This window comes from Thalassophryne amazonica, chromosome 22 (genome assembly GCF_902500255.1).
Source record: "Thalassophryne amazonica chromosome 22, fThaAma1.1, whole genome shotgun sequence".
Lineage (NCBI taxonomy): Eukaryota > Metazoa > Chordata > Actinopteri > Batrachoidiformes > Batrachoididae > Thalassophryne > Thalassophryne amazonica.
In genome coordinates this window covers 24,177,250-24,189,805 of record NC_047124.1, presented here as the reverse complement: position 1 = coordinate 24,189,805, position 12,556 = coordinate 24,177,250, and the positions used below count along the sequence as shown (strand labels likewise).

The following is a 12,556-nucleotide window of genomic DNA, read 5'->3' as shown; positions in this document are numbered from 1 at the left end:
AAACATAGAAAATCTGACTATCTGCTTAAAAATCAAACAGTGACATTTTTACCACGTATATCACTGCTTGCGCCGGTCGACGCGGGTGACTGGAGGTCTGGGGAGGAAGAGGAATGGCAGAGGTGGCATTTAGAAAAAAGGATCAGCTTCTTCGTGTTATCGTTGGCTCGACAACATTTGACAATGACTTAATTCTCGAGCCAGAAAAAGCTTTGTGACGCTTCGTGCGGAACTGAAGCAGCTTGTTCTCCTTGCACGTGTCGTTCAAGACGATGCGCTCGCATCCAGATCCACACCTCTCCTCCTCGCTGAAATATTCCTCTCTTCTTTTTCGTTCAGGCGAGGACCCTGCGCTCTCAGCTGTCCGTGTGCAGCACGCTCCAATCCTCGAGTCAATTAAACATACACAGATCTCACGGCAACAGAGCGCCACCCAACTCAGACCCCAAAATACAAAGTGATATTGAGGCCCAATCTGGCACAGGTCACACCGGGTCTCTGGCCATCAGATCCGAGGCAACCCGTGATCATCTCTTTTCTGTGGTGCAGGAGCGAGTTTCTTACCATCGTGTCCAAGGCCGCCCTGAGGAGTGACCACCTGATTGCAGACATGGCAGACAACAAGATGAAAATCCTCCAGCGCGGAAAACAGGCTGCAGACGTGCATCTCTGAAACAGACATCCAGCGGACAGACCACAAATTAGAAAAGAGACAAGAGCGGGTGAAGATACATCTATCACTGAAGCAGACATTAAAACAAGTCAGTGAGAGCTAATGGTCTGATTTACTGCAGCTTATTTTGCAAGCAAGTTTCAAAAAATTGAAAAGATCAGATTCAGTCAAAAAGCCAAAATTCTATTTATTAGTTTCGATAGAGTCTGTGTGAGACGAATGTCCTCAAGCAGCTACAGCAACTGATAGAAGGGACCTGTGTAGCATATCCCAGTACTAGATAAGGTGCATCTTTATTGGCAATATTGTCAGCAATGGCATCAAAAATGACCGCGCTTCATGTCAATGTACACGTTTGGTGGAAATTTCAGCAAATCGTCCATCACAAACTGTGACACCCATGACTGATGGGGAAATCTCATGCCTATGCCTCGTGCCTTTAACCAATAAAAAATCATGCCCATGACTCATCTTCAAAAATACAAATTTCTCACACGGTGCTTGTCTACATGTTTCCATTAACACCAATATAGAGCACCAACACTGAGAGCTTCATACACTGTAAACAAAGTGATAAGTGAAAAAATGGTGAAATCCCGTGAATCCACAACATAAACAAATTGTTAAATGAAAAACAATGGAGTGGTGTTTACTTTACAGCAATAATGTGTAAAATGTGGAACTGTACTGTGAATTTAACAGTACAAATATGTCAAAATAATCATATACCATTGTAGAATCTACAAATGACGGTAGTTTAAAAACAGAAAAAACGGTAACACCAAAAACTGTTAGATTTTACAGATGAGAATTTTCACAAATACAGTAACATACTGATAATTAAGGGTTTGAAACAAGAGGTGATGTGTCTGTTTAAACTACATTTAGAGGAAAATAAAACATGAGGTGGCCGTTTCGCAGAGATTTTATCTTCTAAATAGACAATAAAATTACAACAGGTTTACTCTGTAAAATTTACATAGTTTATGTAAAATAATTTACACATTTACCGCAATTTTTACAGAATTCTCCTGGTAACCACAGCTACCAGGATTTTTCCGTAAAAAATAAGGGAATTTTTTTTACAGTGAAGGTCTGTTTTTTTTTTTTTAGATGAGAAAGGTGGCTGTAATTCAGCTCTTAAGAAAATTTTCCCCCAAAAAAACATTTCTAATCTGTTTAAAAAAAAAAAAAAGAAATTAACTGACATTGGAAGGGGTGGACAAACCCCAAAAACCAAAGTCAGCAGCAGCTGAGTAGCTGAGGTGGGGACCCCCCCCAACAATGTCTTTGCCCCAGTTTCACTTTCAACAACATGCCAAATCAAAATGAATGTCACGCATTTTTACACTTTCCACACCAACACGTGCCTTCACTTCAAGATACTAATGCAAATCCATATTTTACATGATCTTATTTTTCTTATTCTCATTTCTATTTTTTCCTTTAATATTATCTATGTTACAGCAAATGTAACAATGTCCATTCAGGGATCAGTGAAGTATTTCCGATCCTGATCAGATGAGGGAAACCTACAAACCAATTCCATTTGACTCAGCGCCTAACCATCATAATACTCTCTAGCTGTGGTCGACCATGTGTGATGTCATTTCCTGTACTAAACGCAGCAGTAATGTGAATGAGATAATGTGGGTGCAAATAAATTTTCTTCTTTTCTTGGGGGGAATTTTTAAGCCCCACTACTACCACCCAAAAAAGTCAGTTACAAAAAGTCATTTTTTTCCCCAGAGTCAGAGCCCACGGCATGCCTTTGCATAACTCCAGGCAGGCAAACTCTTCTTGATATCTCAGAATTTTTTTCTGTGCTCTGCAACACAACTCTATGCTACTACGGCCACTGGACTGCTCAGGTTCTGCTGAGGAGCACATCACGGGACATTCGGCTGGAATACCTCATTTTAGCTTGAATACGGCTCACGATGCCTCAGAATAACTACTTCTGTATGTGGCGTGTAAACTGGATGCCAAGTTGTGAATTAGGTTTAATCGATTAATCTGATGGGGTTTCGACATGCTTAATCAGATAAGCGGGGAATTTTTTTAAAAATGTGCCAAGGAAACAATTTTCTCTCCTTCCATCACTTTATTTAACAACAGAACATTATTTGGAAAACTTAAATACTTGAAAATCAACAAATTGTCAAATGTCCCTTGGCTGTTGAAATATAAAATAATAAAGAATAAAACGGTTTATAATAAAGAACAAAAATAATTATTTCAAATAGCATTGCTTTATCAAAGTGCTGAGTTGCCATCAAACAACATTGAAACATATAAATGTTATAAACTATATGGTGAAAAAAGAGGCATTTTTGTTGCTGCAAATGAGCAAGTAACATAACCAGTTAACCATAAAATCTAAATCAAAAACTGTAGCCTGACTCATTATATGTGCAACATTCTCTGTATAACTTTGTAAACTATGTGGTCATTTCACAATGACACATGTGACTCATGTCTCCTCTGAAATTGTATTGTAGCATTATTAGTTATTATTACTATTATTATTGTTGCTATTATTATTAATATATAAATAAAAATAAATTAAAAATATTATAATTTGTAATACATTTGACTCTTTTACGACAACAAACACTGAGCCATTAATTATTATACAGAAAACAATGCACAAACATGCTGAAATGCCAGCAGCTTAACGCTAACTTTAATATTGAAAACGCCATAGACATGCTAACGCATTAGCATCGGCATTAGCATAAATACATCTATCAACTGTTTCAGAAGACCATAACAGGTCAGTTTAACATGAAAAAGATAAATATTCCTCACAGACATATGCTCTTTAGGGTTTTAGTGGGGAAAAATTAAGATAAAGCGACAATAAAACAAGTGAAACCAACGAACAGCAGCTCGAAGCACTCCTTCATTGGTTCAAGATTCAAAGCAAAGCTCGGTTGATTATATGGAAAAAACAAAACATTTGCGGTAAAACAAAGTTATTTAGCAACTAATCGATGACTAAATTAGTTGACAACTAGTTTTAATAATCGATTTAATCGATTAACTCGATTAGTTGTTTCAGCTCTATTGTGAACAAAGCAGTACAGTATATCCCGTGCTTGTCGTGCCACCTCATGCACCAGCTAAGCTCTGCTGTTTTACATAGAAATAAACTCCACACTGAGTACTTCTTCCTCTCTTGACCAGTTCCACGACAATTGAGACACTTCAAGAGGAAAAAGCAACTCGGCTGATCCTCCCCACCCCAAAAATTCAACATTAACATAATTACTGAGGAAAAACAAACATCCAAAAGAAAACAGCAATGGCTACAAGCTGAGAACTTGATCTTCCTGTCTTCAGTCAAGCTGACAGAACTCATGGCATTTATTAGCATGGAAGTTAATACAGACTCACAGAGGAGAGGTGGGATTTCTGCAGACATGAGCCTCCGTTTGTCTAAGCTCAAATGTCGGGGGGGTGTTAAACCACACCGTGTGGGTGTATGTGTGCAGATGCGTGTCATCATGACCCAACGTTGCTGATGAGTTGTCATGAGTGAGAAGGAGGAATGGAATTGGACAAGGATCTGCTGAGGTCATTGGGTAGCGCATTATACACCAGCTACGCCGTGCACGCGCGTGGGCAGTCCTCAATGACACCCATGCACGCTGCAGGTGTCATGATCACTAGCGAACACGGTTTGTTGCTCGTCTTTTGATTTTGCTGAAAAAGAGCAGTGAATCAGTAAGTACTGTGTAATGTCACTGAATTAAAGCAAGGCCAAGTTAATATTAGCTTGGCCTCAATGGTACTTAACAGTACTAATGTGAAAGAGCAGATGGCTTCAAATGCACGAAACCCTGAACGCCATTTGAATAATACTGCCATCAAATCTGACCTATGGCTGGTTTCTGACAATAGTGCAGCAGATAACAGAATATTTGCAGAGGAATCCTTCAAATCTGGTTACAAGCACCAAAGTTGACTGTGTATACCTTTTGGTACATATTTTAGAAAAAATAACGTTAGCCATTTGAATTTTCAATAGGGGGCCAAGTAGGGGTCAATTAAAGAACTGCATAGGGATAAAAAAAAAAAAATGTTCCAATCATACTGAAAGCTATACCACATTATGTGTCTGATCATAACAATTCCAAAAAGGTATAGTTTGGACTATCTATAACTGAATGTTCTGGAGTTATGGGGTAAAAACAGCAAGCATGGTGACAAAGGTCACTTTCAGTTTGTACAGGGGTCAAAAGTTAAAGTTGTTCCGAATTATGGTAAAAACATGAGTAAATTATTGGTTGAGTTAGTAGGATTTTAAAAAGGAATAGTTTGCACCATGTGTCGTGCTTAGTTATCATGTTACAGGGTAACATAAGTCACATGTCATAGAATCCAATGGACGGCGACATTGTTTGACCTTCACTTTGGAGACCAAACATTCAACACAGTCAGAACTATTCCATTTGTTATCCTATTAGTTCAACCAATAATTTGCACCACGTTTTATCAAAACTGGAGCAACTTTAACTTTTGACCCCTGTACAAACTGAAACTGACCTTTGTCACCATTCTTGCTGTTTTTACCCCATAACTCCAGAACATTCAGTTATAGTCCAAACTATACCTTTTTGAAATCTTACGATCAGACACATACTGTGGGTATAGCTTTCAGTATGATGGAACATTTTTTTATCCCTATGCAGTTACTTTAATTGACCCCTACTTGGTCCCCTATTGAAAATTCAAATGACTAACGTTATTTTTTCTACAATATGTACCAAAAGGTATACACAGTCTAATTTTGGTGCTTGTAACCGGATCTGAACTATTCTTACAGTTATCTGCTGTACTACATCCTTCTCTGAGGCAATTATAGGAAATACAGTTATCCCAGTAATTTTTTTTCCTTATTCTTCTGCAAATAAAATTGTGACTTTTTTAATATTGGACTCCATAAAACAACCGTGTGAGCAGATCCGTAAGCAAAACTACTAAAAATGCATGACTGTGTTAAGGAATAAAGCTTCCTTTAAACATCGTCACTGCAGCCAGCAGGCTGTTAAGTGGAAAGAATTAATAATAAAGTAATGTGAGCACTTGTGCAGAGAAACTGGGAGCGCTGCTGGCAGGTTTCTTCTGCCTGCCAAGCGGTTTCTTTCTCTGCCTGCATCGCCACATTTTGTACTTTTTCCTGTGAGTGTTTCCGGGGAATAGGCACACTTTCGTGTTAATGGAGCATCAACAAGGCCCTGCTAAACCAACCAAAATTGTTGCTCTAGGGGAGGAAAAAGACTTGCTTTTTTTTGTTTTTTGGCAAACTCCACATGTCACACTAACAACGAGACAGTCTGAGAACGGAGTGAATACAATTTCCTTTGCATGTGCCAAAGCAAATGCAAAACGTAGTGTGGAGCCTATTTTCTGCAGCCTGCACTGTGTCTGTGTGTCAAGCCAAATGCAAGTAGTGACAACCAAATGAGTGACAGGTGAGAGAAAAAAAAAAAAAGACAACCAAAAAAAATACGCCAAGATCTCCTCAAGTAATAAGTAAATCAACTTTGCATTGGTCAGTTAGAAATTTAAGACCAAGATAAAATGCTTGGCAACAGAACTTTTATTACCTCAACACTTTATACAAATAAAATAAAACTTCTGACTGCTGAAATCTGGAAGGGAGGCATCACTTCTCAATAACAAACAGTTCCATGACTGCTTTACACAAGTCCACCATCAAGTTACAAGACACTTGACTGTTACAACCAAACAGTTCTACCCGAGAGCTACACACACTGTACAACATGTACCCCAGAGTCAGCAAATGTCAGACGTCTGCAACATCACACATTGCAATTCTTTCCATTTGTTGTAGAAAGTCCCAAATACAAAGCTAGGCTAAAATTTTAGACATCAAAAAGGTTCTTAGGACGTTTCTCGACGGCAAAGTGTTTACTTCAATGTTTGCCAGTGTGAAAATCATTTCAAAAAAGCTTAAGCCGACAAAAAAAAAAAAAAAAAAAAAAAAAAAAAGGATTTATAATTAAGAGTAGTACATCAGGTACGACAATGTCAACTCCTGCCAGGTAAATTATGGGAATGAACAATTAGGCTAAAATGCAACAAACTTCAGATTGTAAACATTTTCAGCATATGTATATATGCATTTTAAATTCTGTAATTGAAATTCTTTTGGTGCAGGTATTGAAGTAAGATCCATAACGCTATTGTTGATTGACTTACTTCACAATAAAAGTTTTTAATGTAAAAAAATCTCACAGTGCTCAGACAAGATTTTTAATGTGAAATTTAAAGCATCATTTTAACAAGCTGGCATTTTAGTCCAACGGTACATCGTCACTGTTCGCCATTTCTCTCCTAACAAAAAATCTGAGCTGAGCTTACCGCATTTTGTTCAACTTGTTGACTCTGAAAGTGTTTTTTTTAAACTGAATTCTGTCCATAGTGACACAGAAAAAACAAGCAACCATTTACTTAAGGTTCACTTTCTAGTTCGCCTTGTGAGTGAGGCTACAAAATTTAGAGCCCTCATTTTTCTGTTGCAGCTCCTTGCCTTGTTCTTGATGAAGCTAATCTCAAATAAACATGATCTTGCATTCAGTAAGAAGCTGTGGGTGGTGTCACATTTTTTCCTCCCGTTTCAGTCACTCTTCAAAAAATGTGCTTTGCGCATTAGGTGGCCTTCCTCTGCAAGCTGAGGTTGTCTGCTTTTATGTTTTATTCCCAACCCTCCATCGGTCACGATGCTTGGATTGTAGCTATGCAAAGCTCACAAACTGATCCACTTGGAAATAATGTCAGATTTGTTTCTGGAACTCCATTCAACAGGAAGTATTTGCAATTGAAACTGGTAATTGCCTCATGCCTACTATTAATGAGCTTTTTTCTATTACAGAATCCATTAAGAGTAATGATACATGCATCCAATCTCATTCTGGAAAAAATTCTGTTGTATCATAGATAAGAGGTTCCTGCAGTTTTCTACACAGTGCGTTAAGTTCTATTTGTAGTCAGCTAACAGCAGTAGCTTCAAAGCTAACACCACAGGTCCCATTATTTCTCCGTGTGCATGTGTGCTACAGAAGCGACAGAGTGACAGAATTACTCCTAAACCAATCACACCCTCCAATCCACAACACTCCAATTACTGCCAACCTGGCTAGAGTGTCCGTGTGCATGAGCGTTTGAAGCTATTAAGCGATCAAGCTTAAATCCGTTACTTTTCCATGATGTGTGCATGCAAATAAAGCATTTTACGCCTTTCCTTGTGTAGTTCCCTGGCTCGTCTCTGTCTGCACGCCATGGTGTCATGCTGACAACGCATCAGCAAATCGGTAAATGCCGCTTTAGTCTGGCTCGCGGAGGAAAATGAGGCATGTGAGCAAGCGAGCGAGCGAGCATGGGAGTGGGTCTGGTATTTGACCAGTGAGGGTGAGAAGAGTTTCCCCCAGACTGTAGCGCGCTCAAACTTGTAGGGATGACTCAAGCGTGTTACCGTGGAACGCGTGCTGCCCGTGATATTTATAAACGGTTACGTGTGGAGGAACTCCTCTGGTGTTCTCCCTGGGGGCGGTGGGGGATAAAAGCATCAACCTTTCCTTAAGGGCAGCGTTCCACATTCCATAACTTCCTCCGCTTGCATTCCACATCAGCTGTATTTTCAAAAAAAAAAAAAAAAAGAGCTTAAAGGCAACCTCACGATGATAAATACCACACACTCAGACTCATCCGCCCCTGACCACAGAGATCAACAACGCTCTCACTTACAACACGACCTGGATCTGTTTGTTCATTTTCAAGTAAAACCCCAAATACTCTCGTTTCAGCTTGTCAAACGTGAGAACTGGCTCTCTGATCTGTTCATCACTGTACACTGAAAACATCAGGGAGCTGCTCTGCTGGTTGAACAAAATAAGAAGCCAGCTTCGGCTCTGCAAAACAGAGACAAGACGTTTTTGTTTGTTTATTTTTTCCCTTTTTTTGCCTAAAGCAACAGCTCCCATCCTTGGAAGTGACAACAGCACAAAAGCTTGAGAGAGAATCGCCTGCAGTTATGTGAAAAAGTTTGTGATCCCCTTGAGCTTTTACTTGTTTTAATTGTTTGTGACAAAAAAGTCTAATTTGTATTTCTTAATAACTGATGGTGAATAAGTCCAAGACACATTGAGTGACTTAGAAATAAATGTTTATTTATCCATCCCGTGACCAATGCCAAGAAAACTAGCTGTAAAAGTGATTATTTAGTTGCATTATATTGAAAGGTGTCCATACTCATGTACACTATTGTTTTGGCTTTTAGATTTTTATTTCATTTATGTCACAGTGTCCATATTAGTTTTTACTGTGAGTTTAAAGAGGAGAATTTCAGAAATGTTTAAAGAAAGCTGAATTCTTTTTTAAGTCATAAAAATTCAAACATTTTAAAAAATGGCACTGTTTACAATGCTGTCAAGCATTGTTGGGACCCCATCACCCCTTGGACACATTAGCTCCAAGAGACAGCGGCAAAGCAAACAGCTGTCATTCATTTTCAATCAGAGTGGGTAGTACTTGAGAACCACTGCACCAGACATCACCTCCCCATTTATTAGGTGTTGACGGTTGCTGATAATAGGTTACATATCCAGACAATATGGAGCTACACAGTTTTTGTTTACCCACAGGTAATGTTGAAACACAATTCTGACTTTCCAGGTATCTGTGCTCAATTCAATAAATTCACTCTGTACTCTCCTTAAGACTTTCTGCCAAATTCTTCCACAATGATACTTTGATAGGACAAAGTTCTTCAAATGAAAGACCTACAACCTTGCTTGATTAAACACATTAATTTCCAGATCACATAGGACACCTAAAGAAGAAATCCCTCTGCTTCAAAAGCAGAACTGAACCTCATGTGTAAATACTTTAATTTATCTTAAAAGGGGTGTGGTAGATCAGTGGTCGGAGAACTGACCTGTGCGAAAGGCAACCCGTTCCTGACTGCTACGGATCAATATAAACACATTTGCTTGGAGCGACAGCACTCTGTCACATAGCAACAAAACATCCCTTACAAAATCTAAAGGGAGGACATGCAGTTGGATCAGCTCCATTTAGGATTCCAAAGGCTCACGCTCTCCAAAACGACAATAGGTGGAATATGTGCAAATATCCACTTTTCTATTTGAACATTCCCCTTAAACATTGCCTGTCCACTTCCTACCCACACTAAATGTCTTGAATTTACTTCAGCACACCTACGATCAGTTTCAAATTCAAACAACTCAACTATATAAACTTTTTTGGGAAAAAACCAAGAACAAAAAAACTGTACTTTTTATATTAAAATAATAATAATAAATTCTAATGTTCACGTTTATTCTACTACACAATCATTTTGTTTCCTAGAATTTGGACAAACAGATGTCAGGCATCATTGATTTTCCAAGCAGCAATACCGTAGAATCCTTAATCATATTATTAAAAATATATATACCAAATCTAAGTTATGAAAAGGAGACTATTCCAAGCAACAACAAATTTAGGAAATGTACAGTCCCTTTGGAGGGGGGTGGACCTTTTTGCAGATGCCACACAATGACTCTGGGGTTTGAACATTCCCAAAATTTCACATGAACATCCCGATATTGGGTCAGGAAAGCTTGTATTCTACAAACACGTACTAAATAGTACATTCCTAACCAGATTTCTTATTGGATCGACATCATGTCATGTCACTCCATGTGACACCATCCAGGTTGTCTTGGCATGTGTATACCTGTGTGTCTCAGTTCTGGTGCAGATGTAGGTTAAAATGCTAGCCTGACTGTATTAACCACAGGCATTTACTTGTTGTCAGTCAACACCAGAACAACAGCACAACAGGAAAGAGGATTCCTCACAGATCCATGGATATCTGAGTTTTGAGTGATATATAAGACCTATATAACATATTCCAGTGCGCGATAAGGAGCATTTTTATTCATGGGCATAACGTTTGCATAATGTCACAGCATCTCAAATGGCCCCACTTACAGTAGATGGCATCGTGATAGACAACTGGCTTTAATTTCCACCACTCACCGACTGTGATGTCATCTATACATGGCCATTTAAGATGACATCATGATAGACTAGCTGAAATCTAACTACTTTGACCATTACAACCAATCATGGGGACGTCGCTACTTTCAGCTCTTTTCCTCAGATCTTTGTCGATCATCATGCTCCAGAGATACAATACAGTTAGTAGCAAATAATGCCATTACCAAACAGAAAAACGCACTGGCGAACGACACCAACAACTGACAAAATGAACGTTTGTTTCTGCACTCTGTGAAAATGGAACATATATACAGTAAGAACAATCGATCGGCCAGAATTTGCTGTCATTGTAATTCTGTGACCCAAGAATTGCCCAAATATATCACCATCAAGGCAAAGTCCACGTGCTATAGAAAGCTTCTTCGTGTTATGGGCGCACTTTTAGGTTAAGGTGGTGGAGTTGTCCAAAAGAGCGAAATGTATATAAATTACACAGACAATTACATAAATCATTCAAGACTATTTTCTACAATATAACTGGGCAAATAATTGAAAAGTCACTATTGATAGTACATGTCCTACAGCATACAATTAAAAAAACACTAATTATGCAAAATAAGAATACGGTACACCACGTGACATACAATCCACCAATCAAACGACAAGGATCAATTCCAGCGTTATAAACACGTCAGATTTAACAAATTCCTTCACCCCACTTGGTGTGACAAACATTAAACCTTAATTATACAAAAAAGAGGTTACTAAAAAAATTGCTTTTGCTGCGTACAATTATATTTTGTGACACAATAGTTGGGATACTAGCTGCCACAAACACAGTATAAGCAGGTGGGCGCTAGCTGCTGTAGCTAGGTCACAGAATGTGGTGGGTCACAAAACAGTCTGTAACACGGTGTGTTTTTCGTGACTTCCTCACCTTGTTTACTGAGATTCGTCGCTTCTACGAGGCAGCGGAGCTCCACGTCGCTGTTTTTGGCGGTGAAGTCTGCGTGTGAACAAACCGAAGAGCCACTCAGAAACAGGCAGGACCGTTAATAACAAACTTTGAGGGGGGGCATGCGTGGAGCCATGCTGGCTACGGGGGTTAGCATTAGCGGGTTAGCCCCCGTAAACCCAAGCGAAGCTGTCAAAAGCTAACAAAACTTGCAGCTTTGGACAGGAGGAGGGGGAATATCGTCACTGGCGGGCGTCAGGACGACAAAGTCCGCCGCTCACGCGTCTGCGCCGCGCTGTTAAAGCAGCCGCGCGTTAATAACGCATTCTGGTTGTAATGTATGTGACAGTTACTTTGACAGACGCTGCGTGCGCGGCGGACGAGCTTTTTACTCAACTCAATCACAGGCAGTTGCACCATCACGCACACGCACTTCCCCACAGTTTTCCGCGAAAACAACAGCGCGGCCGACGTGCGAACTTACTGTCAACAAAGCGTAATTTAGCCGCAGAGACGATAGAAGACCGAAGCTCGCAAAGGAAGGTATCCGGACTTGGTATTTGGCGATCCAGTGTCGCCATTGCTCTTCCTTCTTGTTGCTTCTCTCTCTCTCTCTCTCTCTCTGCGCTGCTTCTCACGCAGCCAACAGCAGGAGGGGAGAGAAGGCGGGGGAGGCGAATACGCTGACGTCACCATCGGTAAACATCGCCCGATTTCGGCATCTGTCGGAGGGTTGAGAGAGGTTGGCCGCTGTGGACGAGTTCATAAGTTCACGTGAAATAGCCGAAAGCGTATATTAACGATTCCCTGCGGGACAGCAACAGTTTTGTGCGTCATAAAATATCGTTAGAAACGGCCGTTTTAATCAGTAGTTGTAGATTATTTGAGGCGTT

At 39.7% G+C, this 12,556-nt stretch overlaps 1 protein-coding gene across 1 annotated transcript in view; it reads right to left on the bottom strand.

Moving 5' to 3' along the window:
• Window positions 1–12,321, bottom strand: part of atxn7l1 (ataxin 7-like 1) — a 95,788-nt gene extending 83,467 nt beyond the window's left edge. The window contains exons 1-2 of the mRNA XM_034163009.1: window positions 12,148–12,321; window positions 565–669 (exon numbers count right to left, since the gene is read on the bottom strand). The gene's annotated coding sequence lies outside the window, so the exon portion shown is untranslated. The remainder of the gene's footprint in view (window positions 1–564; window positions 670–12,147) is intronic.
• Window positions 12,322–12,556: the final 235 nt, after the last annotated feature.